The 26,729-nt window shown below is 49.5% G+C and overlaps 1 protein-coding gene across 18 annotated transcripts in view; it reads left to right on the forward strand.

Annotated features, from left to right (window-relative positions):
* LOC117883932 (ankyrin repeat and fibronectin type-III domain-containing protein 1-like) overlaps positions 1-26,729 on the forward strand; it is a 607,608-nt gene that overhangs the window by 548,636 nt on the left and 32,243 nt on the right. The window contains exon 1 of one of the 18 annotated variants that reach the window (XM_034783849.1): positions 18,605-18,684. The exons of the other annotated variants lie outside the window; for them this stretch is intronic. The gene's annotated coding sequence lies outside the window, so the exon portion shown is untranslated. Of the gene's footprint in view, positions 1-18,604; positions 18,685-26,729 lie in introns of those variants that run through there. 18 annotated transcript variants of the gene reach the window in all.

Consider the following 26,729-nt stretch of genomic DNA (forward strand, 5'->3'; position numbering starts at 1 on the left):
AGGGGAAGGGGCAGAGTTGGGGGCCGGGCGGGGAAGGGACGGGGCCAGTGCCCCGTGGAGTGTCCTCTTTTTTAATTTTTAAATATGGTAACCCTATGTAAGCCACTGGCAAAATATTTGTTGTGTCACCTTCTTTCCCTGGACCACAGACCAGATAACGTACTAGTGCTGCCAGTGGGTCTTTTAGCCCAAGTGGTAGAGATCTGTGCTGTGTCATAGTCATCAAGTTTAAGGCCAGAAGGGAACACTAGATCATCTGTGGTTTTAAAGGTCCTGGGTTCAGAATCCTGTTGATGACAGGTGGGGCTTACATATATACAAAGTCATGTTAAAAGAGCATAAAGCTTGAAAAGTTGAGCATTTAAGTTAGGAATGCCAGAATGAATGTTGCCTGTGCAACCTTAGTTTTGAGCTCCTGGTGTGTGTGCCTCATGGTGCAGCCGTTACTTATGGACAATCTAAGGCCATGTCTACACTACATGTCTACACTGAAGCATCGTAGCTACAGCGCTGTAACTATGCCATTGTAACTCGGTAGTGTAGACAGGGACTACAGCAATGAGGGCTTTTTTCTCATCACTGTAGGAGCTCCACCTCTTGTTCCACCCCCATTCTTCCATTGACCTAACTGCATCTACACTGGGAGTTAGGTTGGCATAGTGATGTCACTCCACATGTGGATTTTTCACACCCCTGAGCACCATAGTTATGTCAATCCAAGTTTTAAGTGTGGACCAGGCCTTAATCATGTACAAAATGTTCTACCAGACTCCTGCTTTGTGGAGTGCACTGGATGATGAGTGAGGCAAAGTGTTACAAGAAGAGAAGCAAATGTTTTCCTGTGTTGAAGGCATTGTGCTGGAACCTAGGATTTCTGGGTTTTGTCCCTAGCTCTGCCACAGACTTTGTGTGATGTTCACCAAGAGGATCATCATGCAAATGCAGAAGGCAGCCTAAGTAAGTTCACAGGCAGCTTTCATTCTGGCATTTCCTAACTTGCAAGTGTTTTACTTCGTAACTGTAACATTCTTTGAGCATAGTTTTGTGTAGGTGATGCTAGGAAGGGGCATCTTTCCTCTTGTTCAGTGTCCTTGTTGAAGCTGGAGGCTTCTTCCCCAGCAGTAGTTGCTTCTGTTGTATAGCCACCGGGCTTGAGGTGTTGCAGCACCAAAAAGCATGAGCCACAACTCCCAGAACAGCCTGTCAATGCTGCTTTTTAAATAGCCAGAGAGGGCCACTGTTCCTGGGGATGAGGGGCACAACAAAATCAAGTGGAGAGAATGGAGAGATGAGAAAGCATCAGTTGGTGGGAGGTTTAAACTGAACGTTTTAAGGTCTGGCACATGGAGAAAGACTGGGGGAACGATAGGCTCTGTATAACCTGTGCAACCCTTTTTATACCAAGGTCTTGCAGGACTCGTATTCTTTGCACAAATAGACACTTAGCTGTAGAGAAGTTTGCTGCAAAAAGATCTATTTAACAGTATGGTCGGTGTGTTGCATAATGCCCCCCTATGTTGTTGTAGTTTTATTAATTAGTATTACATTAATGCCCAGGAACACCAATCAAGAATCAGGGCCCTATTGCACTAAGGACTGTACAGACACGCAACAAAGAAGACAGTCTCTGCCCCAGGGACCTTTCAGTCTAGTGATGCTTGGTGCCTCAAATTCATCCTGGGTATAATGCCACTGGAGATACACCAGATACGCATTTGACACTGTAACACCTGTGTGCATTTTCATTGTTTGGTATTTGTGGATCGTAACAGTAGAGCAGTAGGTTCCTCTGGCCTTCTATTCTGTATAGCCAAGTGGAGAGAGCACTGGGGTGAGATTCAGAGACCTGCTTTTAATTCCTGGTTTTGCCATGGGCCTGCTGGGTGATCTTGGGCAAGTCACTTTACTTCTCTGGGCCTCTGTTTCTGTAAAATGGGGCTAAAGATACTGACCTGCTTTATAAAGCACTTGGAGAGCTAAAGATGAAAAGCACAGTATAAGAGTTAGGCAGTATTGTTATATTTTAAACCTATTTGATAGCGAAAGGGACAGAGTTTGCTGAGTTCATGCAAATGCAAGGTAGTCTTGGTTTCATCAGTATCTCCTCTGGGGTCCCTTGTATTTAGGCCAAGCCTCAGGAACCTGTCTGAGGCATTGGGAGTGGCTCAGGCCGGCTGCATGTCTTCACAGCACAATCCCTCCTGGCGCCTTCTGTAGCCAGGACGACTTGCAGATTAAGCTGCCGGCCCAAGCAGGCTTGTGTTACCACAGCAACTCCTGCAACAACCTGCTCCAGTGGCCTCCCCGATCCTGCTTTTAAGAACTGTGTCTCAAACCCCTCACCCAGGCCAGGGGAAGAAACTGAGCTATAGGTTAATGAGTCTCTGCCTCCCTCTGAACTCCTGCTAGCATGTGGCATCCAGGTGGTGACCAGCCAGCTAAGACTTCCCAAACTCATCTCTTTAGCCCTCACTGTGAATCTGCTCATTTCAGGCTTGATCCACGGTCCATCGAAGCCAGAAGGAGTTTGTTTGTTTTCCCTTGACTTCAACCGTCTTTGGATCAGGCTCTTAATGATTTGGTGCCTGCATTTGATACATTCCTCTGAGCATAGTTTGCTCATGTCCTTTAACAACACAAAGCAGTGCTTCCTCCCAGCAGGCTGACGGGGAAGTATTTCTTCCTGGAACAGGTGTAAGAATTCCCACCTCCCTTCCTGCCCACCCACCCCCGCCCATGGTTTATGTGCAGCTGTTTTGATTTAGCCACCTTGGTGCTGGCAGGCCAGACTTTCCTTATGCAGCACTTGAAACCTATTTTGGCATGCTCGGGATAGGGGTGAAGCACAGTTTATAATGCAGAGCAGGCGTTCAGGCAGCTGCCTGTCTGTCTCTGTCTAGGCTGTGGTACCTGAATACCTGGTATCCAAGGCTTTAGCCAGTGCCATCACAGGTGACCCAGGGCTGTGGCCCTTTTGGCCTCAGTTTGTAGCCATACTGAAGGCCCCAAGGCAATTGTGGAACTACAGTGTTTCACCATATACTTACATTGGGGGTGGGAGGGGGATGGACCAGTTGTACTTGTTGCTCAGTCCTGTTTCCATCAGGTTCCATTTCAAAGCATAAAACCACTCGCAGGCCTAATTATACTGTAGTTAAAACCCCTCCTAAATAAATAACTAAATAAAACAATATCACATACTGTAATTCCAATTGCAGCCTCAATTAGGACTCCTTCCCAGTACAATCATAAAACTTCAGTACAAAAACAAACAACCAAACCAAGCCACATTCAAAGCCTGACAGCATCCTTTCAAATGCTTTTTAAATAACCCAGAGTGGGGGGAGACATCAAGATGAAAGATATGTATGGGATTGGGGAAGGAGGGGAACGATAGGGGATGGGATAGCGGCAAGGTGCGAGGAGGCGGATAGGGGTCTGTGAGGGGGATGATGGGGGATGGGATAGTGGCAAGGGGTGAGGAGGGGGGTTGGGGTCTATGAGGGGGAGGGGGTGGAGGCAAGGGGGGAGGAGGGGGGATTGGGGTCTGTGAGGGGGCGATAGGGGATGGGATAGCGGCAAATGGCGAGGAGAGGGATTGGGGTCTGTGAGGGGGACGATATGGGATGGGATAGTGGCAAGGGATGAGGAGGAGCTTGGAGTCTATAATGAAGAGGGAGGTGACTGAGTGATTGGCCAGGTGCATTAGGCATTGGATGGGTAGTGGCTTTGTTCGGAGCTATGCTAGTGCCGGGATGTAGAGCATACTAAATGAAAGCGAGCAGGAACTGGAGACTGTTTCCTGCTCAGCCGTGCAGAGAAGGAGGCGTGCTTTTGCTTTTCAGCGTGGATCTGAGTGAGTGCAGCGGAGAGGTTGGAATGTGTGTCCCAGGGCTGGGTTGCACCATTTCCAGCCAGGCTGGTGCCGCGATTCGGGTTTCAGTGTGGACTTTAAAACCAGCCATATTTAGCGTTTTCTTCTCTGGTCAGGGAGGGGATCCCACAGCACAACTAGTAAAAAACAAAACAAAACAAAACCAGTATAATTAAAGGGCCTCGGCACTGGATGTTCCCATAGCAAGAACATTTACCCCAGGCTTCCTCGTTCGGATATTTAATACTGAGCAGCAATTAGAGGCTGGCGGTGTGAGGAATGCAATGGCGAGATCTTAACCTCTCTACTATGTGACCGTGGAGATGCTATGTATAGCTACAATACATAGGTGCTGGTCTCTCCTAGCCAGAGCTGCTGTGGTGCTGGGTGTGGGGAGCTCACAGCTCCTCCAGGCCTAGTCTTCCCCAGCAGGATGCGCTGTAGGGAGCATAGGGGAGTGCTGGCTGGGGGGCAGCTCTCACCTGTCTCAGGTCAACCAAGTGGACCAAGCCAAGACTTGCAGCTGGGAGCATCTGAAGGCGCACCCCTTGTCTTCCATGAGCAGCCTCTCCCAGCAGGAAGCACAGTAGGGAATGGTATGGGAGCTCCGCCTGTGCTCGGTGCTATTCCAGTTCTCTCTGCACCAAGCAGCAGTCGCTGCAGGCAATGGCTCCCACTTATGCCAATCTCAGAGCAGCCCAGAAACGACAGGCCAGATCTTCTGCTAGAATAAGTCAGCAACACTCTACTGAAGCTGGTGGAGCTATACACCAGCTGAGGATCTGGCCTGACACCTTGACACTAATTCTTTCCTGCTGCGTCTCCTGTCTGACCCAGATCTTTGGATGGAGCCAGCAAGAGACTCTGGGGTTTTACTTTCCCTCACCCTTAAAGGCTGATTGAGGGAGCTGCCCTGAGGAGAAAATGCAGTGTAGGGACTGTTTGTCAGCCAGTGCCTGGCTGTAACAAGAACCCACTGATGGACAATATTATTAACGCTGTCAAGTTGAAAAAAAGATCTGGCTGTTGCATATAGTGCCTAGTCATTATCACTGCAGAGAAATTCTCCAGCACAGTGGAAGCAATGTTATCTACTGCTCACTGGCGCACCCGGGTACATAAACATATGCACAGAGACAGGTGTGTGCGTGTTGGCACTTCCCGTGAACTGCTGTCGTGTGAGTAGATCACAGACAGAGTAGACCCTGATGATGGCAGTGGCTGGGAGAATCAAAGGAGGCTGAAGGAATGAAGGATCCAATTTCTATTGAACTTCAGTGGGGTCTCAGCAGCCCCTTAGGCTCATTTGAAAAGTCCCAACCACAGTGCTGAATTTGGGAAATCACTTGCATTATCATATGGCAGCAAAATATGTTCCAGCCCCATGCTCCCAAAGTTACTGTTGTCTCAGTGAAGCAGTGCATGTTGTGGAGATCAGGCCCTTAGCAGACTGATGGCTCAAAATACCTTGTAGAGTCTCAGAGTTTAGGACCAGTGTATTAGATTTTTGAATGACTTCAGTGCTGGTTAAATGTGCTGGATGGAGAACTCTGGAAAGCATGCATCCCTGGACCAGGCAGAGCACCTACGTGAGGACACTCCATGCTGCCCTGCCAGTGGGACCCTGCCTAGGCACAACTCCCATGCCCCATCCAACCACTCTCCACCCCCTGACAGCCCCCCCCCCCCAGAACTCCCGACCCGTCTAAACCCCTCTGCTCCCTCTCCCCTGACTGCTCCGATCCCTCTCCCCACCCCTGCCACCTGACAGCTCCCCCCCAGAACTCCCAATCTCCCCTCCCCCCACTCCTTGTCCCCTGACTGCCCCCTCCTGGGACTCCTGCCCCTAACTGCCCCCCAGGACTCCACCCTAAGCCTCCCTGCTCCTTGTCCCCTAACTGCCCCCTCCTAAGACCCCCCCCAACTGCCCCCCAAAACCCTACCCCCTACCTGTACCCTTCGCCTAATGTCTCTGTGAACTTGCTCAGGAACGGCCTGAGCCGTTCGTCCCGTCCCGGCACGTTGGGCAGCAGTGGGGGAGGAGCTCCAGACTGCCGGAGGCGAATGCAAGGAGGGAGGGAGTGATCTCTGCTGCAGGGGAGGCGGAGGAGGGGCTCTCTCTGGCTGTCGGAGCCCCATGTAAGTGGCACCATCAGGCCAGCTGCCCTGTTAGCCGCGCGTGCTCTGCATGGGGGGGGGGAAGTCCGGACATTTACAAATTCCCCCTGGACGCTATTTTTAGCTCAAAAAGCCAGACATGTCCGGGGGAATCCGGACGAATGGTAACCCTAAATAAACAAGGATAAAACAATAAGCAATTGCTACTAGTTCTGTAGACCCTACAAAAATGCAGTCGATTGTGCTGCTCCTGCTGGCTTTGCAGCGGCAATGAACCAAGAAACGCTTCTCCCTGGGCTGGGCTGACATCCTTAACTATTCTGAAACACAAACAAAAATGTATTGACATGATTACATCTATATAAGTTAAAGTTGTTATTGCTGAACAAAACAGGCATGTTAATTTATACTTCATTCTAAACAAAAACCAGACAAGTTTGCCTAATGGGAAAAGGAGAAAGTCTGTACGAGACAAAACCATAGGCCTAATTTCCAATGTGCCTCAACCCCAGGTTCCCATATGTATGGGCAGTTTTCGATGCACGCCAATGGGTTTTCCATTGTGGAATTCCAGCACCAGTGTCTACTAGTGTTAGAAGCTGTCACTTGCATATGCTGGTGTTGGCACATGGGAAGTGGGTGGAGGTGTACGCAAAATTGCATGTGTACAAAGGGGACCAGGTTCTGATAATCAGGCGCAGAACTGTCACATTTCCAGGACGGGATTTCCAACTAGAGAGCCTAAAATGCAAAGTGTCAGGGGACATTTTCACATGCCCTTAGGCACATTGACTACACCTCTACTGCCCATGAATGATCTCATTAATGTCAGCGGGACTACTCATGGAGTTAGGTGTTATTCAGTGTGAGGTGAGGTTATTGGAATCCAGCCCAAAGCTATTCAGCCTATTGGGCTGGTGCTCTTAAGGTTGTCTGGGGTTTTTATTGGTGTCCAATAAAACACCACTAAACTGTGCATTAATTTTTTGGTTTGAATGTCTCAACCTTTATTCTTGTGGTTTGCTTATGCCGGAGAGAACCATTTGATAAAAACGAAGCCAGAAGTTGCAAATGGGGTAGGGTTTCTGCTGTCTGTTACTCTGCGCACATCTAGTGTGCATACCCTGCCTTCCCGGTGGCTTTGGGATTACCCCCAAGTCCTGGTCTTGTCTGTGGTATGTGCACAACTCAGGCTAGATGGCTGCAGTGTTCATGCAAGATAGCTTTGCAGGGGAAAAGCAGAGGAGCATCCAGAGAGACTGAGGCTTAGGTGGGCCTGATCTCTCCAGGGCTGCTCCATCCTTAGGGTGGGAGGGTTGAGGATGGAGCAGAGAAGCTTCCTGTGATGGGTTGGGACTGTCACCTGATGTGCTGGAATTACCTCTGAGCCCATTTTCCCTGCCAGCTTGGGACTTCCAGAACCGTGCCTTGTTGAGCCACACATGCTAGCCTGCTGCAGCACAGTCCCAGGTCTGGTCCATGCCCCCAAAGCTGCAGCCTTTAACTAAAAACTGCTCATCAGGTCACCTATCTCCAGCACCCAGACACCCAGCTCACAATGGGATCCAAACCCCAAATAAATCCGTTTTACTCTGTATAAAGCTTATACAGGGTAAACTCATAAATTGTCCGCCCTCTATAACACTGATAGAGAGATATACACAGCTGTTTGCTCCCCCAGGTATTAATCATTCTTCTTCGAGTGCTTGCTCATATCGATTCCAATTAGGGTGTGCGCGCGCCACGTGCACGATCGTCGGAGAATTTTCTACCCTAGCAACACCCGGTGGGTCGGCTGTGGAGCCCCCTGGAGTGGCGCCTTCATGGTGCTGGATATATACCCCAGCCGACCCAGCGCTCCCTCAGTTCCTTCTTACCGCCCATGACGGTCGTTGGAACTGTGGAGCGCGGCATAGCTGTTATCCACTCTCCCTAGCTTTACTCGTTAGTTATTCTAGATAGTTGTTGTTATATTCTTTAGATTAGTCATTTGTTGTTAATAGTTTGTTCACTAGTATAAATAGTTGTAAATAGTTAGCGGGGGTTAAGGGGGCTATTTTCCCCCCCTTTTCCCCCGGCGCACAGCCGGGCTCATGCCCAAGGCTCCTGGCGTTAAGCCGTGCACGACCTGTGCTAAGCCTATGCCAATGGGAGACCCTCACGACTCTTGTCTGAAGTGTTTAGGGGACTCTCACCAGACAGATAAGTGTAAAATCTGTAAGGCTTTCAGACCCAGGACCAAAAAGGAGCGGGACTTCAGACTCAAGCAGCTCCTTATGGAGGCGGCACTTAGCCCAGATCCTCCTTTGGCACGCCAAGTCCCGGCACCGAGCGCCTCGGTGCGCAGGGCCCGGCGGCACCCGCCGGTACTGCACCGCGAGCAGACGCGGATAAGGCCTCACGGCACCATCCTCCCTCGGCACCGCGTCTGCCACAAGCGCCTCGGCGCCGTTCCCTGTCTCCGGGACATAGAAGACCCTGCAAGACCCAGGACGCCGCTGTCCTACAGGCACCGGCTCCCCCGGCACCGGTGGTAGAGCCACGTCTGCCTTTGGAGCGCCAGAGGGCGCAGACATCCTCAACACCGTTGACTCCGGCACAGGGGGTAGGGCCATTGAGTCCGGTGCGGACTGGCTCACCACCTCGTTCTGTGGTGGAGCCCTGTCACCCTTCTACTCCGGAGACCTTCGCAACAGCGAAAGACCTCATCACCCTCTCAGAGCCGGCGCCGTCTCAGCCCGCGGCACTTTCTGCCCTTCGGACCGTGCAATCCAGGGGCAAGCCTGCCCTGGTACGGCCACCATCTACGAGCCTGGACTTGCGGCACCACTCCCGGTCTCGGAGCAGGTCCCGACGCCGCTCGCAGTCCCGGCGCCGATCTTCATCTCGGCACCGGTCGTACTCACGGCCTAGATCTTCTTCCTGGCCCCAGTCTACGTCTCGGCACCGTCCTGAGCATCGGTACCGATCGGAGTCCAGACGCAGTTCTCGGCACTGGTACGAGCGCCGCTCCCATTCGAGAGGCTGCTCCTGGCACCGAGTCTACAGGCGGTCTTCGTCATCCCGATCTGGATCTCGGTACCGGCATGGCCATCGGCACCGCTCTTGATCCCGGTACCGCTCAACGGCACCGCGCAGAGACCGCTCGCCTATGGACCGGCACCGATCGGCACCATACCGGGCCGAGCCGATGCAACCACGCTCGGCACCGCCCTGGCCCTCAAGATCGGCGTCTCGCTCGTCCGACGGGGCTTCCCGATCGGTGTACCCTGCCCAGGGTCAGGCTGCAGACGACTTGGGTCATTGGCAGGAGGGGGCAGAGGACCCTACACAGGACCCTGCGCATTGGTCTTTCTGGACCCCGTGGGCATATCACCAAGTGCAAGGGGCTCCACCAGCGGCCTCTCGCTCGGCACAATCTGAGCCCAGAGTTCCGGAGGCCACCATCTCCCGTCCTCCCCCAAGGGGCATGGAGGCTCCCGTGCTGACACCAGCACAGGCCCCAGACCCTGGGGCAGGAGATCCTTCACATCAGGGACCCTTAGAGACGGACCCTCATTTGGATCCCTTACCCCCTGAGGCATCCTCCTCGTCTTCCCTGGATGAGGCGGTGGCGGGCACAACAGCTTCTGGCCCACCCCCAGTAGATCTCCGTGCCCACCAAGACCTATTACGTAGGGTGGCACGCAACATGGACCTGCAAGCAGAGGAGATAGTGGAGGTACAGGACCCGGTGGTGAGCATCCTGTCGGCTGATGCCCCATCCCGGGTGGCGTTACCGCTAATTCGTACGATTCAGGCTAACGCCAATACCATATGGCAAACCCCTGCCTCCATCCCACCCACTGCCAGAGGTGTAGAGAGGAAGTACTTTGTCCCCTCCAAGGACCATGAGTACCTATATACACATCCTCCACCGTGTTCAATAGTAGTGTCCTCAGTGAACGCAAGAGAGCGCCATGGTCAGCAGGCGGCAGCGCCCAAATCGAAGGACGCCAAACGCTTCGATTTGTTCGGACGTAAAGTTTACTTAGCGGGGGGTCTGCAGCTCAGAGCCACGAACCAACAGGCGCTCTTGAGCCGCTACAGTTACAACCCATGGAACTCCATGGGTAAATTCAAGGAGTTGGTTCCCCAGGACTCGAGAGAAGAGTTTAGAGCCTTAGTGGAGGAAGGTAAAAAGGTGGCTAGGACCTCCTTGCAGGCCTCCCTAGACACAGCGGACTCGGCCGCCAGAACACTAGCATCTGGAATAGCCATGCGACGCGTCTCCTGGCTCCAGGTTTCGGGGTTACTGCCAGAACTGCAGCAGACCCTGCAGGATCTGCCTTTCGAGGGACAGGGATTGTTCTCGGACAAGACGGACTCTCATTTGCAGAGCCTCAAGGACTCCAGAACCATCATGCGCTCCCTGGGGATGCATGTCCCAGGACCCCAGCGCAGGCCCTTTAGGCCCCAGCCACAAAGGTTCTACCCTCCTCCTCGTCTGAGACAGGACTTCCCCAGAAGGCGGGGACGAGGTGGTAGACGGAGGTCGACCAGCCCCCTACCAGGTCAGAACCAAGGCCCTCCTAGACCACCTTCAGGCCCTAGGCAAAATTTTTGAAGGTGCGTTCGAGGACGGCGTACTAGCCACTACCCAGGATCCATTTCCTTTATTTCAGGATCGCCTCTCCCGTTTCCACCGTGCTTGGTCCCTTATAACCTCGGACCGTTGGGTTAGGTAGAAAGGGGATACGCTCTCCAGTTTTCTTCGTTCCCCCCCCCCCCCGTCCCTCTTCAGGGACCCTTCTCACGAGCATCTCCTTATCCAGGAGGTTTTTGGGCTCCTCTCTATGGGGGCCATAAAGGAGGTTCCATCGTATCTAAGGGGCAGGGGGTTTTACTCCCGCTACTTCCTGATCCCCAAAGCAAAAGGGGGTCTGCGACCCATTTTAGATTTATGCGGACTCAACAAATTCATAGTAAAGCTGAAGTTTCGCATGGTCTCCTTGGGGACCATCATCCCTTCCCTGGATCCTGGGGACTGGTACGCCGCCCTCGAGATGAAGGACGCATATTTTCATATAGCAATCTACCCCCCGCACAGGCACTTCCTGCGGTTTGTAGTAAACAAGGTGCACTACCAATTTGCCGTCCTTCCCTTCAGCTTGTCTGCAGCTCCAAGCGTCTTCACCAAATGTATGGCTGTCGTGGCAGCATACCTTCGTCGTCAAAGGATACAGGTGTTCCCGTATGTAGATGACTGGCTGGTGCGCGGCCGCACCAGAGAGCAGGTTCATGTTCACGTTCAGATAATACTACGAACATTCCACAAGTTAGGCATTCTGCTCAAGGAAGAAAAGTCCACTCTGGAGCCAACCCAGAGAATAGAGTTTATCGGGGCAGTCTTAGACTCCACACTCGCCAGAGCTCTTCTACCAGACGCTCGGTTCCACGCCATCACAAACATCCACGGACTCCAGGTCTTCCTGATCACCACGATAAGGACGTGTCTCGGCCTGTTGGGACACATGGCCTCCTGCACTTATGTAACCAGGCATGCCAGACTTCGGCTTTGCCCACTTCAGGCCTGGGTATCATCGGTGTACCGTCCTTATCGGGACAACCTGAGCATGGTGGTCATGGTTCCGAACCCGGTTTTGACCTCTTTCAACTGGTGGCTGGATCACAAAGCGGTTTGCGCAGGAGTGCCATTCCACGCCCCGCAACCCTCCCTGCACCTGGTCACAGACGCTTCATCTCTAGGTTGGGGTGCTCACCTCGGGGAGCACCATACCCAGGGCCTGTGGACCACATCCCAACTGGCTCTGCACATCAATGTTCGAGAGCTGATAGCGGTGCGCCTAGCCTGTCAGGCATTTCTTGGTCTCCTACATGGCCGTTGCGTGTCAGTCCTCACAGACAACACCACAGCCATGTTCTACATCAACAAGCAAGGAGGAGCCCGGTCGTCTCTCCTATGCCAAGAGGCCATTCTCCTGTGGGAGTTCTGCATTGCCCACTCGATACATCTCATGGCATCGTTCCTCCCTGGAGTCCAGAACACTCTAGCAGACCGTCTCAGCAGATCCTAACAGACACACGAGTGGTCGATTCGCCCGGATATCATCCATTCCATCTTCCAGAGGTTGGGATTTCCCCAGGTCGACCTGTTCGCCTCACGAGCCAACAGGAAGTGCCATGTGTTCTGCTCCCGCCAAGGGCGATCTCCGGGCTCCGTCGGACGCTTTCCTCCTATCGTGGAGAGACCAGCTGTTCTATGCTTTCCCTCCATTCCCACTGGTCCACAGGGTACTGCTCAAGCTATGCAGAGACAAGGCGCGTATGATTCTAGTCGCTCCAGCTTGGCCAAGACAGCACTGGTACACCACGCTTCTGGAGCTATCGGTACAAACTCCGATCACGCTTCCCTTGATCTCTCAGACTTGATCTCTCAGGACCCCGACCTGCAATCACTCCACCTTACGGTGTGGATGCTCCGTGGCTGAATCGGGCAGAGCTACGATGCTCACATCCCGTGCAACAGATTCTGCTGGGAAGTAGGAAGCCCTCTACACGGACCACTTACTTAGCCAAGTGGAAGCGTTTCTTCTGTTGATGTGAGCAGCGAGCCACGCCCCCCTTGCAGGTGTCAATTCCACTTATCCTTGAATATCTCCTATCCCTAAAACAGCAGGGCTTGGCGATATCTTCGGTCAAGGTTCACCTGGCCGCTATATCGGCGTTCCACCCAGGAGAACACGCTTCCTCGGTCTTCTCTAATCCGATGGTCGTCAGATTCCTCAAGGACTTAGACTGTCTATACCCACAGCAACGTCAACCTCTTCCGGCGTGGGATCTTAACCTGGTTCTCTCCAAGCTCACAGGGCCCCCGTTCGAGCCATTGGCTACCTGCTCACTCCTTTACCTATCTTGGAAGACAGCCTTCCTTGTAGCCATCACTTCAGCAAGGCGTGTTTCTGAAATTAGGGTGCTCACATCTGAGCCTCCATACACAGTCTTCCATAAAGACAAGGTGCAGCTTCGCCCCCACCCTGCCTTTCTTCCCAAGGTGGTATCAGCTTTTCATGTGAACCAGGATATATTTCTCCTAGTCTTCCATCCTAAGCCGCACGCCACGAGCCAAGACCAGCGTATGCACTCCTTGGACGTACGCAGGGCCCTTGCTTTCTATATTGAGCGTACGAAGCTGTTTAGGAAGACGACGCAACTCTTCGTTGCAGTGGCCGACCGGATGAAAGGCATACCGGTCTCCTCGCAACGTCTCTCCTCTTGGATCACGTCCTGCATTCGTGCTTGCTACGACCTGGCCGATGCCCCAACGCCACACCTCACCGCCCACTCCATGGGGGCCCAAGCCTCCTCAACTGCCTTCCTGGCTCAGGTTCCGATCCAGGACATTTGTAGAACGGCGGTTTGGTCATCGGTCCACACCTTCGCCGCTCACTATGCGCTTGTACAGCAGTCCAGATACGATGCTGCATTCGGGTCAGCGGTTTTGCACATGGCAATGTCTCACTCCGACCCCATCGCCTAGGTAAGGCTTGGTAGTCACCTAATTGGAATCGATATGAGCAAGCACTCGAAGAAGAAAAAACGGTTACTCACCTTTGTAACTGTTGTTCTTCGAGATGTGTTGCTCATATCCGTTCCAAACCCGCCCCCCTTCCCCACTGTCGGAGTAGCCGGCAAGAAGGAACTGAGGGGGCGCTGGGTCGGCTGGGGTATATATCCAGCGCCATGAAGGCGCCACTCCAGGAGGCTCCACAGCCGACCCACCGGGTGTTGCTAGGGTAGAAAATTCTCCGACGATCGTGCACGCGGCGCGCGCACGCCCTAATTGGAATGGATATGAGCAACACATCTCGAAGAACAACAGTTCAAAGGTGAGTAACCGTTTTTTACTCTGGGTTAATTAATAAACAAAAGTGATTTTATTATGTATAAAAAGTAGGATTTAAGTGACTTCAAGTAATAACAGACAGAACAAAATAAGTCACCAAGCAAAATAAAGCAAAAACACACACGTCTAAGCCTACTACATTAAGAAACTGTTTACAGGTAAAATCTCACCCTCAGAGATGTTCCAATAAGCTTCTTTCACAGACTAGACTCCTTCCTAGTCTGGGCCCAATCCTTTCCCCTGGTACAGTCCTTGTTAGTTCCAGCAGACATCTCAGGTGGTAAGCAGGGGCCTCCTTTTGTCCTGCTCCACCCCGTTATAGCTTTGGCACAAGGTGGGAATCTTTTGTCTCTCTGGGTTCCCGCCCCTCCTTCTAAATGGAAAAATACCAGATGGATTTCATTATCAGGTGACATCACATGTCGCTGTAAAACCCCTAGCTGTATGCACAATAGCGTGTTCACACTTGCGGCGCTATTTGGGGTACGTCTTCACTACCTGCCGTATCGGCAGGTAGCAATCGATTTATCCGGGATCGATATATCACGTCTCGTTAAGACGCGATATATCGATCCCCGAACGCGCTCACCATCGACTCCAGAACTTCACCAGAGCGAGTGGCAGTAGCGCAGTCAACGGGGGAGCCGCGGACATCGATCCCGCGCCGTCTGGATCCCAGGTAATTCGATCCAAGATACTTCGACTTCAGCTACACTATTCGCGTAGCTGAAGTTGCGTATCTTGGTTCGACCCCCCCCACCCCTAGTGTAGACCAGCCCTCGGAGCAGTGCACTCTGGGCAGCTATCCCACAGAGCACCTCTTCCTCTTTTGCCACTAAGACTTGTGGGAAGGCAGAAGGGGTCACTGGGCATCCTGGGTCCTGTCCCAGTGCCCCTTGATGCATTGCTTTCCATCCCAACAATCGCTGTGCTTCTGTCTGCATTTGGTGCCATCTTTCAACGGTTTGTGTACTACGCACTCTGCCCTGCCTCTTTTGGGCTGCAGGAATGGATCCCAGAGCTGTTGACCTCGCACTGACCAACACGTCACGAGTGGCAGTGAAGTTATTCCTTAAACTACAAAGGCAAGAGGAGTGTGACATTGATCTCGCCACGAGATTGCTTGTGGCATTCATGGAGGTGCTGACCACAGTGGAATGCCGCTTTTGGGCTCGGGAAACAAGCACTGAGTGGTGGGATCATATCATGATGCATGTCTGGGATGACGAGCAGTGGCTGCAGAACTTTCTCATGAGGAAAGCCACATTCATGGGACTGTGTGATGAGCTCGCCCCAGCCCTGCGGTGCAAGAACATGAGAATGAGAGCTGCTCTGCCGTTGGATAAGTGCATGGCGATTGCGCTGTGGAAGCTGGCTACTCCAGACTGCTACCGATCAGTCGCTAATCAGTTCAGAGTGGGAAAGTTGACCGTTGGAGTCGCGCTGATGGAAGTGTGCAGGGCCATTAATCGCATCCTGCTCTGAAAGACCGTGACTCTGGGCAACGTGTGTGATATTGTGGGTGGCTTTGCACAAATGGGCTTCCCTAACTGCAAAGGGGTGACCAATGGCACGCACATTCCAATTCTGGCACCAGACCACCTAGCCACCGAGTACATTAATCGAAAGGGGTATTTCTCAATGGTTCTCCAGGCGCTTGTGGATCACGGTGGGCATTTCACAGACATTAACGCAGGCTGGTCCAGAAAGGTGCATGACACACACATCTTTCAGAACACTGGTCTGTTGAGGAAGCTGCAAGCAGGGACTTTCTTCCCTGACCAGAAGATCACTGTTGGGGAAGTCGAAATGCCCATTGTGATCCTGGGAGATCCTGCCTACCCCTTAATGCTGTGGCTCATGAAGCCATACATGGGGCAACTTGACAGCAGCAAGGAGCAGTTCAACAACAGGCTGAGAAAGTGCAAAATGACTATGGAGTGTGCATTTGGCCATTTAAAAGCCCGCTGATGATGCCTGTATGGGAAGCTGGACATGGCCGATAACAATATTCCTATGCTTATAGCCGTGTGCTGTACGTTCCATAATGTTTGTGAAGGGAAGGGTGAAAGCTTCACTCAGGGTTGGACCGCAGCGGCTCAGCACCTGGAGCCAAAGACCAGCCAAAGAGGGGCACAGCGTGGGGCCATAAGGATCAGGGATGCCTTGAGGCAGCAATTTGAAGCTGAAAGCCACTAATATTTGTTGCTATGCTCGGGATTGCAGTGCTTGTAATGCTAAGAGGTGATTGGTGTACATGATGCAAGAAGGAGCCTTAACATAATTGTATGTTGCTTTGCTTTGCTCTTTTTGTTTTCACTTAATAGAATAAAGATTGCTTTCAAACAAACACAATTCTTTTATTGAAAGACAACAACCAGAGGAGAGAGTCAAACGTTTATAAACATCAGCAGGGAGGGGGATAAGGGAGGGGGAAGTCTCAAGAGGAGGAGGGGTCCTAGGATGGCTACAGATCCAGGGATCATACCCAACCTTCTCCTTTGGAGTACAATGCAGCAGGTGCTGTATTTCAGCAGGGCCAAACTGCAGAGGGATGGGTGTCAAGTGCAGTGGGTATTGGGAGTCCACACTGCTGGATTATGAGGAGGGAGGAGTGGAATGCTGCGAGTACAGACTGGAGCCAAGAGGTTGATAAGAGTGTGTTGGCGGCGGGGGAGGGGCGCATGGGAAAGAGTTTTGCGACAGCAGCTGCAGGGGAGGGCGGGCATAGAGCTGCTCGGTTTGAAGTGCAAGTATCGCCTGGAGCGTGTCTGCTTGGCACTCCATAACTGTTAAGAGCCGCTCCGTGGCTTCTTTCTGGTGTGCCACGTTCTCCTTTCGGTCCCTCTTCTCGCTTTCCCACCACTCCTTCAATTATTTTTCTCAGCCATGGAGTGCATCATAATCTCATGCATGAAGTCCTCCTTAGTTCTTCTTGGACACTTTCTAATTCTGCGCAGCCGTTCTGCTGCCAATAACAAAGAGGGAGGCTGTGCTCCCAAGGTCATCTCTGTGAAGTTTAAATGCAACATTTTACAGAAGCAGTATTGTTTGCAACACAGATAACACTGTTTCAGTGCTTTAAAACACAGCCAGTACTCACAAACCTGTCACTAACTGGCTCACCCCAAGCAAGCACACATGAGCCACAAGATCCCCAAAATAGTGAGTAGCTCCAGGGACAGGGTAAATCACTGTTCCTGGACCCTGCTATACATTGGGCACGTGGCTCTTGGGCACTTGGGGAGAGCCAGGTAGGGTGGGCCTGATAATCATTCCTGTTCCCACACTTTCCACAGGAGATAATCATTATGGAAGAAATCTCGCTGCTGAGGGTGAGCAGGGAATCAAGGGAGAGTCTTCTCCAAGCCTGCAGCTTCCGCCCTGGTCCCTGTGCGGCTAGCCTGTGTGCAGCAATGGTCCCCTCACCCATCACGGCAAAGTGGTGCAGGAAAGATACTGTTAATGGGGCAAGAAACAAAGGAGCTCTGCCGAGGAACCTGCAGCAGTGGATTGCCCAGTATCTCCATGAGAGTTTCCTGGAGATCTCTGAGGGAGATTCCTGTGAAGTGAGGGAGTGTATCAACAGCCTGTTCCACCACTCAGGCTAGGCATGAGGTAGGAGACAAGCCTGCTTCCTCCAACCCTCCTGCCCCCAACAACTGCTTCAGCAATTCCCAAAATCAGATCCACTTACCAGGGGCCTCCTCTCCTGTTTGCGCTTCGCCAACTCCGACTACTGTGACTGGCGAGGCTCCTCGGGGGTAGAAAAGAGCTCCTGACTGCATGCATCTCTGGCCTCCGAGTCATCCTCTGCCTCTGGATCGCCCTCCCCCTCTTCATCCAAGATTGCCTCCTCCTGGCTTGGTCCACTCTCGACTGGCACACAAGCCAACAAAGTATCCACAAGAGTCTTTGCAGTGGAGGTGGGTTCGCCACTGAGTATCACGTCCAGCTCTTTGTAGAACCGGCAGCTCGCGGGCGCAGCACTGGAGTGGCAGTTTGCCTCCTGAGCCTTGTGGTAGGTGTTCCGCAGCTCCTTCACTTTGACCCTGCACTGCAATGTGTCCCAGCCATGGCCCCTCTCTATCATGCATCTAGAAATCTGTCCGTAGGTACCATAATTCCTATGGCTGGAGTGCAGCTCGGACTGCACAGCCTCCTCTCTCCAAATGTCGATGAGGTCCAGCAGCTCGGCATTGCTCCAAGCGGGGGATCGCCTGGTATGTGGAGCAGGCATGGCCACCTGGAAAGATGTGCTGAGACCACTGCACACATCGCCAAGCAAACAGAAAGGGACTTTCAAATTTGCAAAGGAATGTACGGGTTGGGGCTGACGGTTGGTCACCTGAGGGCAGGGCAGTAGAGTTAAAACCGATGGCCAGAGAGGTGAGAACAAGCATGGTGGAACACCTCCCATAGGCCAATCTCAGCACTGTAATAGCCACGGTGTCTACACTGGCACTGCAGTGCTGTAGCCCCAGCGCAGAAAGCTCTACGCCTCTCGTCAGGGTGTTTTTTTTTAGAACGCTGCATCTGCGCAGTTTCTGCGCATTAAGTGGCTTGGCAGGGTGTACACCTCGGTAGTTACAGCACTCAAAGCTGCTTTACTGCGCACAAACTTGCCAGTGTAGATGGGTCATAGAGAAATCAAAAGAGAAAAGGCCCTTTGGATTCACACTTCCTATTTCTTCTGCAGGAGCAGCATTGCACAGCGGGGCATGAAAATTTGGACGACATCTGACTGCTCGCTCACTGAATGCTGATAGTTCAGTGTATTGTGTGGGTAGGGATATTTCCCCTGACATCTTATGGATTTGAGGTTCCTGCCACTTGTCTATTCCTTTATTTAGTGACCTTCTCTGTTAGGCCCACATTCAAAAAAGTGTCCCTCGTCATGGCAGCACTAAAAGCGGGTGCTTATGTCCCATTGGTATCAATGGAACATAAGCACATGCCTGAACTGAGCATTGGCCTGCTAAACCCAGGGTTGTGAGTTCAATCCTTGAAGGGGCCACTTAGGGATCTGGGGCAAAATCAGTACTTGGTCCTGCTAGTGAAGGCAGGGGGCTGGACTTGATGACCTTTCGAGGTCCCTTCCAGTTCTAGAGATAGGATAGGATATACTTTTGTGCTGTCATGAATCAGGCCTTGATTTTTTGTCATAATCCCCCTAAACTCTGCAGAGAGAGAGAGAGAGTCCAACCTGTAGAGCTGATATTTCTTCCAGATGAGATGGACCATTCATGAATACTGTTCTCATCAGCAAAAGAAGTTGCAGGTTAATTGTGGGTAACATGGATAGATTTGGTGGCTACCACTTCTGGAAATTTTGACAGCACATTCTCCATGGCATTGACCTAAAAACTTATCTGACTGTCCCATTGGAGAGTTCTCTATCCAAATCCTTTCCTCCCAGAGTCTTTTTTCTACCTTCCAAAGGGTTAATGCCCTGCTCTCTCGCTCTCTCTCACTCTCCACAAAGCCTCACAACATTTTTCGTGCTGCGTAAGGCTGTAGACAGCAGGGAGCAGCTTCTCTAAGTAACGAGCTACCCACACTGGTTCTGCAGACAGAAGGGACAGCGTTGAGCTCATGTCTGCCACTCTGTTCTGGAATCTGCCCATTCTTGCCAGCACCAACAGGCGGAGGGATGAGCTAATCATTTCCAAGCCCAGTGTCTAAAAGGGGTGGGGGTGGAGGACATGGGAGGGCTAAACAAGTTCATTGAACTGCTTTAGTCTTTATTTTCAGCCCCTGCAGAGACTCTTTCACACCAACCCATTCACATTCAGACCCTGCTGGCAGAAGAACTGGGATGCAGCTTGGACTAGCCACCAAGCGACATCTGGACATAGGTAGTCATATATATGGGCAGAGACAAGTCATTACTCATATAAGGCTTGATTTTCAAGGGTGTTGAGCACCTGCAGCTCCTATTGATGTCAGCTGGAGTTATGACTGCTTGGCTTCTCTGATAATAAGGCCCAAGGTCTATCTTTAGGTTGCCAGGTCTCTATCTTCTTTCTTGGAACCTAGACGGCTCTCCCAGATGCCACAATGCTAGGTCCCTTCCATATTACATCTCTCTATGTTTGTAGCCCTACTTGGAATGAAACTGGTTCATTCCATTGTGCTCTCAACCTGTCTGCCCTGCTAACAGGGTAAAACAGCCCTGTCTGAAATGGACTAACTCTGCCGAAGAGTCTAAGAGGATACACCCTTAAATTAAATACAGTTAAAAATCCTATAATTACAACAATTATTAACGCTATTTACTAGGCCAAGTTCACAGAGCATTGGAAACATAAACATGGAATATATAGAAACCACATCGTTGTAAAGTACCCAGTGGATTTGCTTGTGTTTGAGGGAAACTTTGTTACAGAGAAAGAGAGAGATGAAGTTAAAAGATCTTTTGCACGTCTGTTCTGAGGCCTGTAATTAAAAAAATTACACTGGTTAACTGTCTGGCCGTCCCTCATGCTTCATTTAAAAGGACCTCAGCCTTTCCATGGGTATAGGCTGATGTGACCCATCAGTAACTGATTTGGGCATAAACATATGTGTTACATCACTGCCATTCCATGCTGCCATGCGTGCACACACACATGCGCACATACATAGACATGCACACACACATACACACACACAGAGCTGCCAGTGGTCCAAAGTCCCAGCTTGTGGTTGTATTCTTTCTGTTGTGCTTGGAGCAACTGTATTTACAAGTCTGGAGGCAAGTAATTAAAAGCAAGAACTGATTGTGTTCAGCATAAGATAAATTTAACTGAGCTTCATTGAAACTGCAAGAGCAAGAAGGGCAGTTGTCTGACTCCTCAGAAACCCCTCCTAACTAATTCTCCCCAGTAGGAGCAGGCTACATCATCAAGAAGAACTCTTATTGGCTGATCATGCCCTAAGGGCGTGACACTTGTGTGCTGTTTTCACATAACTGCTCCACAGCAAGGCGTAGTTCTGTCTAAATCAAGACCTCTTCACCAAGTCCAGATGGCCCATAGGTATCGCACAGGACCCCTTTTTAGTTCTGGGGCAGTTAACTTATATAGATTCATCCTTCCACTCCCTAACTCCAAATTATTTCCGTCTCTTTAAAGGCAAATAAAATTAAGGAAAATAACAGTGAAATTTCTAGCATATGTTAGCAGCAATTTCAAGTGTACCTGCTATAACATCCCTGTGGACTCCGTGCCATTTCCTTATTGGATCTTGTACAACATTCATTCTTTGGACCCTGCACAACCAGCAGCAAAAGAAATGTAACTTTTGCTCCAACACACCTTTCCTTAACAGAGTGTGGCCTCTGCAGTGATGGACACTTCAGAATTAAACAGAAAAGTTGCAGGGATCTATTGAGCAAAGGGCCTGATCCAGCTTCCACTTCAGTGGGAATTTTACCATTTACTTCAGTAGGAATAGAACTGGGCCCTGATTTCTCTTTCCCTGGAGCAGGAGGCTATTGGCACTCACCGGGTTAAGAGACACAAGCAAGGTTAATGTCTCATGCTGCAACTAGCGGATGATGCGTATGAGAATTAGAGGGGAAAGTTGCTGTCTGAGGGGAAGTGTGCTTCAGATTTTTTCAGGGGTCCATTAGTTATTTTTCCTAAAATACAATAAAAACACTCTGCCACTTCCCCAGGTCTAGCCCACTGCTTGGGACCAGCTTGTTTGATATAGTGGTCATAGGTGAAATCCACTCCAATGTAGAGACCGAGGCATGGCCCAAGTGAAGTCCCACTTCAGCCACATGTGTTCCTTCCATCCTTTCCCCATGCAACCCGGCCACAATAGCAGTCAGCGAGCCGGAGCCACTCCCATTAGAGCGCCCTCTGTGCAGCAATGACAGGTTGTTCTCCAGGAAGTGGAATACACATCCCTTCCCCTTAATCAGAAACAGCTAAAATTTTCTGCACAAATCCCAGAGGGCATGTGGTGGGATAATCCAGATGAGATGTGAGAGTCTTGGGGGCCTCTGTGAGGCCAAGCCCCTTCGGGGCCTCTGAGATGGAAAGGGTTGATATTACCAATATGACGCTGTGTTTAGGGAGAGGCAAGCTATTGCTGTTCTGGTTCTCCTGGGTGGTACTTTTGGATAGGCGTCTTTTTAGGTGATCAAGCAGCAATAAACAGTGATGCACATGTAATACAAACAGACCCCTGTGGTGGGCGGGCGGAATCAAACCTGGGATCTCTAGAGCTTAGTGCATGAGCCTCTACTGCATGAGCTAAAAGCCATATGGCCCTTAGCTAAGGCTGTAGAGCAGACTCATTAATCTCTCTCTCTAAGTGGTCTCAGTGCCACTAGATGGGACAGAACACCACACGCAGGAGGTGTGTGGGTTACATACACAATGCCCTGGGAGTAGTCAGGAGGAGCGGAGAATCCCCTTTGTACTGTGTGGTTTGTCCGGTAGAAGTTGGGTGCGGTTCATCACATAGGGATAGGTGAATCTCAATTGTTCAGAGATTTGACTCAGATAAGCACCCAAGATGCACATCTAAACGAGCCGGCCCCCCTCCATTGTTTCAGCTGGACAAGAGTCTTGTGAGAGTAAAGATTCCTTCTAACCTATGTTCTATGGTCCTACTAAAGGGAGGGAGTGTGAACTCTACATAGCGCATGGATTCTGTCTGGAAAAGAGACCGGCTTGCAAAGGAAAATTATTTGTTCTTTCATTTTTGGTTGTCTTTGTATTACATTTTTACAAAGTTAACAACTCTTTCTCTCCCCCCACAAAAAAACCCCTTTCCCCTTCCCTCTATCACCCCAACCAACAGCAATATAGTACACAAACCCAATCCTTCAGCTAAGCACAGCATACAAATCCAAACCACTATAATATATATGCATCCTCAGAGTATTATCTTGACATAGCCTGCTAGACATTTCACACCCTTTATAACATTCACCCCTATTTGATTTTTAATAAAGTGACCTGCATGGAAAAATTGTTAAAATTCAGCATCAACATTTCTCAGTTCGTATACCAGAGTATGAGGCCAACAATGAAATACATTCTGTCATAGAATCATAGAATATCAGGGCTGGAAGGGACCTCGGGAGGTCATCTAGTCCAACCCCCTTCTCAAAGCAGGACCATCCCCAACTAAATCATCCCAGCCAGGGCTTTGTCAAGCATGACCTTAAAAACCTCTAAGGAAGGGGATTCCACCACCTCCCTAGGTAACCCATTCCAGTGCAATGTAGAGAAACCAAATATACCACTGTCTCAATCCTGCTTTAAGTGAAATCAATAGGAGTTTGGCTATTGATTGCAAACTAAGTAGGATCAGACCCTTTCTCTGTGGCTGATCCACTAATAAAAACACTTATTCACATAACAGATGACTTACTTGTGAAGGACCCAGTCCTAAAGTATCTACTAAGGGAAAACGTGCATTGAAATCAAAGACGGGCTTTGCTGACATAAAACGTGAGTAAGGATACAGAATCTGGTCCAGAAAGAGAGAAATACCCAAATTCCAATGATATCCCATAGTCCAAGATTAAAAAGATCTGTAAATTCCAGCCATTTTATACATGTTGATCATGTGTTAGAGGGGAGGAAAGACATTTTTACTCTGCTAACGAGGCATCTAGGTAATGACTTTTAGAGGTGAATAACAAGTTATAATGTAGCAGTTTGTGAAGGATTAAAGGAGGCTAAGAAAGACAAACAATGATTAATCTTAAAGTAATTACTATTTTTGTCTCTGTATAAGTAAAAATTGGTGTCTGTCCATGTCTTCCTGACATACACATAAAGAAATTAGATAGAAATATAAATACTCTTGCTGGAAGGTTACAATGTAACACTACTTTATTTCTTAGAATTTATAACAATAACATACATAAACCCCAAAACAGAGAGACAAAACAGGCTGCTCCCTAAAAACACTTTACTCCCAACCACTTTACTCTAGGCTGGCTTTCAGCAGAGCAAATGGACTGTGATCACATGCTTCCATACAGAGCCCCTTAGCCTGCGAGCAGAACCAAGAACCCGCCCCCCTCCTCCTCCCCACACACCCAGAGATGGCCCCTACCCGGAAGAGCTTACAATCTAAATGGGCAAGACAGTACAAGAGTGGGACTAAAGAAGTATTATTATCCCCATTTCACAGGTGGGGAACTGAGGTGCAGAACAATGAAGTGACTTGCTCACAGTCACACAGAGCAGGGAACTGATCCAGCACTCCTAATTCACAGTCCTGTGTGTTAATCAAAAGACCATCTTCCCTCTCTTATTGTTTTTTTTTTATTTAAAGAAATCACTTACTTAGCTGCCAAGTCCAGAATTCAGTTGTCCTTGTTTCACCCGCATGTCACTGATGAAACTTCCACCTATATGTCCATCACTTTAAGAAGATGTGTTTTCAGGAGTTACAAGGGAACACTCATTATTTCCAGCGCTTGCGATTTTATTGTGAGTCTTGCAATATTTGGGTGTTTTCTTAAAGCCCCAGCTCCTGGAGTCATGATGTTATGTGAAAACCTTGGCTTTCGTTTAAATCAAAGTAAGTTTCTAACCCTTTGGTTGGAGAGAAAAGCTTGCAAATGTGAATCCAAAAGGCTCAATAAACAGAAGGCAAAAAAAAAATTCTTCACAATTTATTTTTTTCTTAGTAATCCCTTGATTTTAAGCCAATCTCCTGATTTTGGGGCCTGACTCATCATTTTTTTTGATGGCTTGGGGTTGGTAATACTGGAACACAAAATCCAGAGCTCAGGACTTGCCAGGTAAGCAAAGGAGAAGCTGATTCTCAGAGCAAATTGCCTGCATATGTAACTCTGTTTATAATTGCTAAGCATGCCCATATCTGACAAGCTGTGGGGTACAAAAAGACATTCTGATCACTAGCTCTGATTGCAGAGAAGAGTAAGAAAAATCCTTTTGAGATGTCTCCATCATAAAAAGGAACAGTTCATCCTAACTAGTTTGGGACATGGCCCTGGAGTACTCAGTCAGCCCACACTGGCTTCCCTTGAATGTCTGATGCAGAAAAAGGCTGCCTAACTCAGCTTGGCCATTTGAAAATATTGGAAACCTGAGTGCTTCAGAGTTGTTTGGAAGGTAACAGTTGTTTTAAAGATGCTTAGTTAATTTCCCAGGGTATTAAATCAACTCTTAAGTGCAATAAAGAGCCTAGTTCACAATGACTTTTAAATGTCCCGGTCTGTGTTTTCTAACAGCAAAACAAATTCTTTCCCTCCCCTTCTATATCATCAAAGTTGGCCCTTGCTTAGGCTGCATTTATACTACAGATTTCTGCTGGCATAGCTACATCAGTCCTTGTGCAAAGGGTTCTGATCACTGACTGTGCTGGCAGAAGTCCCTTGTGTAGATGCAGCTATATTAGCAAAGTTGTGCTTTTAGCATTATAGGTTGTTTTGCTTATTGGGGACAGTTTTATTATATAGAACTAAGTGCAGCTTTGCCAGTATAGCAGCGTTCACACTAGGAGCACTTTGCCAGTGTAGTATACCAGTACTCTTATACTGGCAGAGCACTCCTAGTGTAGACATGGCCTTAGAAGTCTCCTAAGAAGTGTTAGCTCCCAGTGAGAGGCTGGAATAATGGCAGGTATTTCCAAACACTATTGAGAAAAACACTCTATTCTACAAGCAGTTTCATTGATGATTTCTGTAGGACTTTACAGACAAAGGCTCTCTCAGGTTGAGTGAAAGTGGCACAGTTTGGTCCTTGCTACTTACCTAGCTACAAAGTCTAAGGTCACTGGAGTTTTCCTTGAATGATTTGGGATCTTTGCAGTCCGTTAAGTTTTATTGTATAAAAGCTTTCATCTTGATTGAATGAGAGATGAAGAGGTAACTGAGCACAAACCCCTTTTGCTGGGCTTTTCAGTAAATCCCATATTTTGCACATGCAACTGCATGCATGTGCATTCTCAATTTTCAGCTGTCAGATTGCTCCAGTGAAAATATTCCAGTGTATTTGCCCATGTGCTTGCATCTAAGTACATGCGCTTGTGTCTGCCCTCTCTCCGGGTCTGTATTCAGATGATTAGCCCGAGCCAGTGCCCAGGCCACAACATCCATTTTGCTGTTTGTAGTGCACTAACTCGAGCCGAGCTAATACATGTCTGTCTATCCGGGTCGGGAGGCTCCCTCCCTGATGCATTGGAGACAGACCCTTCTAGACTTCACCCGGTTCAGCTTCTGTTGCATTTCTAGTACTAACTTCTACTGCAGTTAGAGGAACCATGCTCACCAGCAGAAGATTAGACATTAGACATTGCAGCACCTTGGAGTTAAAGGGAGGGATGGACTTCCTATACTTTTATATAACTTTTTCTTTTTAAAAAAAATCTTTTAATCTTCACTTTTCTCAGCCTCTCTGGGTTCTGACCATACAGGAAAGTTGTGGAAATCTTGCACAAAATCTCACCCTATTTGTTAGTCCAGTTTAGCATTCTAGATGTTTTAATAGGAATCCAAACTTCTGGATGCTTATTTGCATGGAATCTTGGAGCATTTATTCCCACCCCTCCTCAAATTATTGGTTAAAACCTTTGCAAATGTCATGGACTTCCAATTGAAATGAAATTGGTGGACTTCTGTTCTGTTTAAATTCTTCCATGTGAGTGGAAACAACTAGTCAGGAAAAAACGTGTCTTTTTGGATGTGGTGATTTTAATTTGAGATCCTTTATTGTTTCATTTTCAAAAACCAAGTGATGCAATACAAATTAATTTTAAAAGCAGAAATTAATTAGGGTCTACTAAAACTTAGCTCACTATAACTCATTTGTCTATCTTGGGCCTGATTCTCCTCTTCCTCAGTGGTGT

Source organism: Trachemys scripta, chromosome 10 (assembly GCF_013100865.1).
Source record: "Trachemys scripta elegans isolate TJP31775 chromosome 10, CAS_Tse_1.0, whole genome shotgun sequence".
NCBI lineage: Eukaryota > Metazoa > Chordata > Testudines > Emydidae > Trachemys > Trachemys scripta.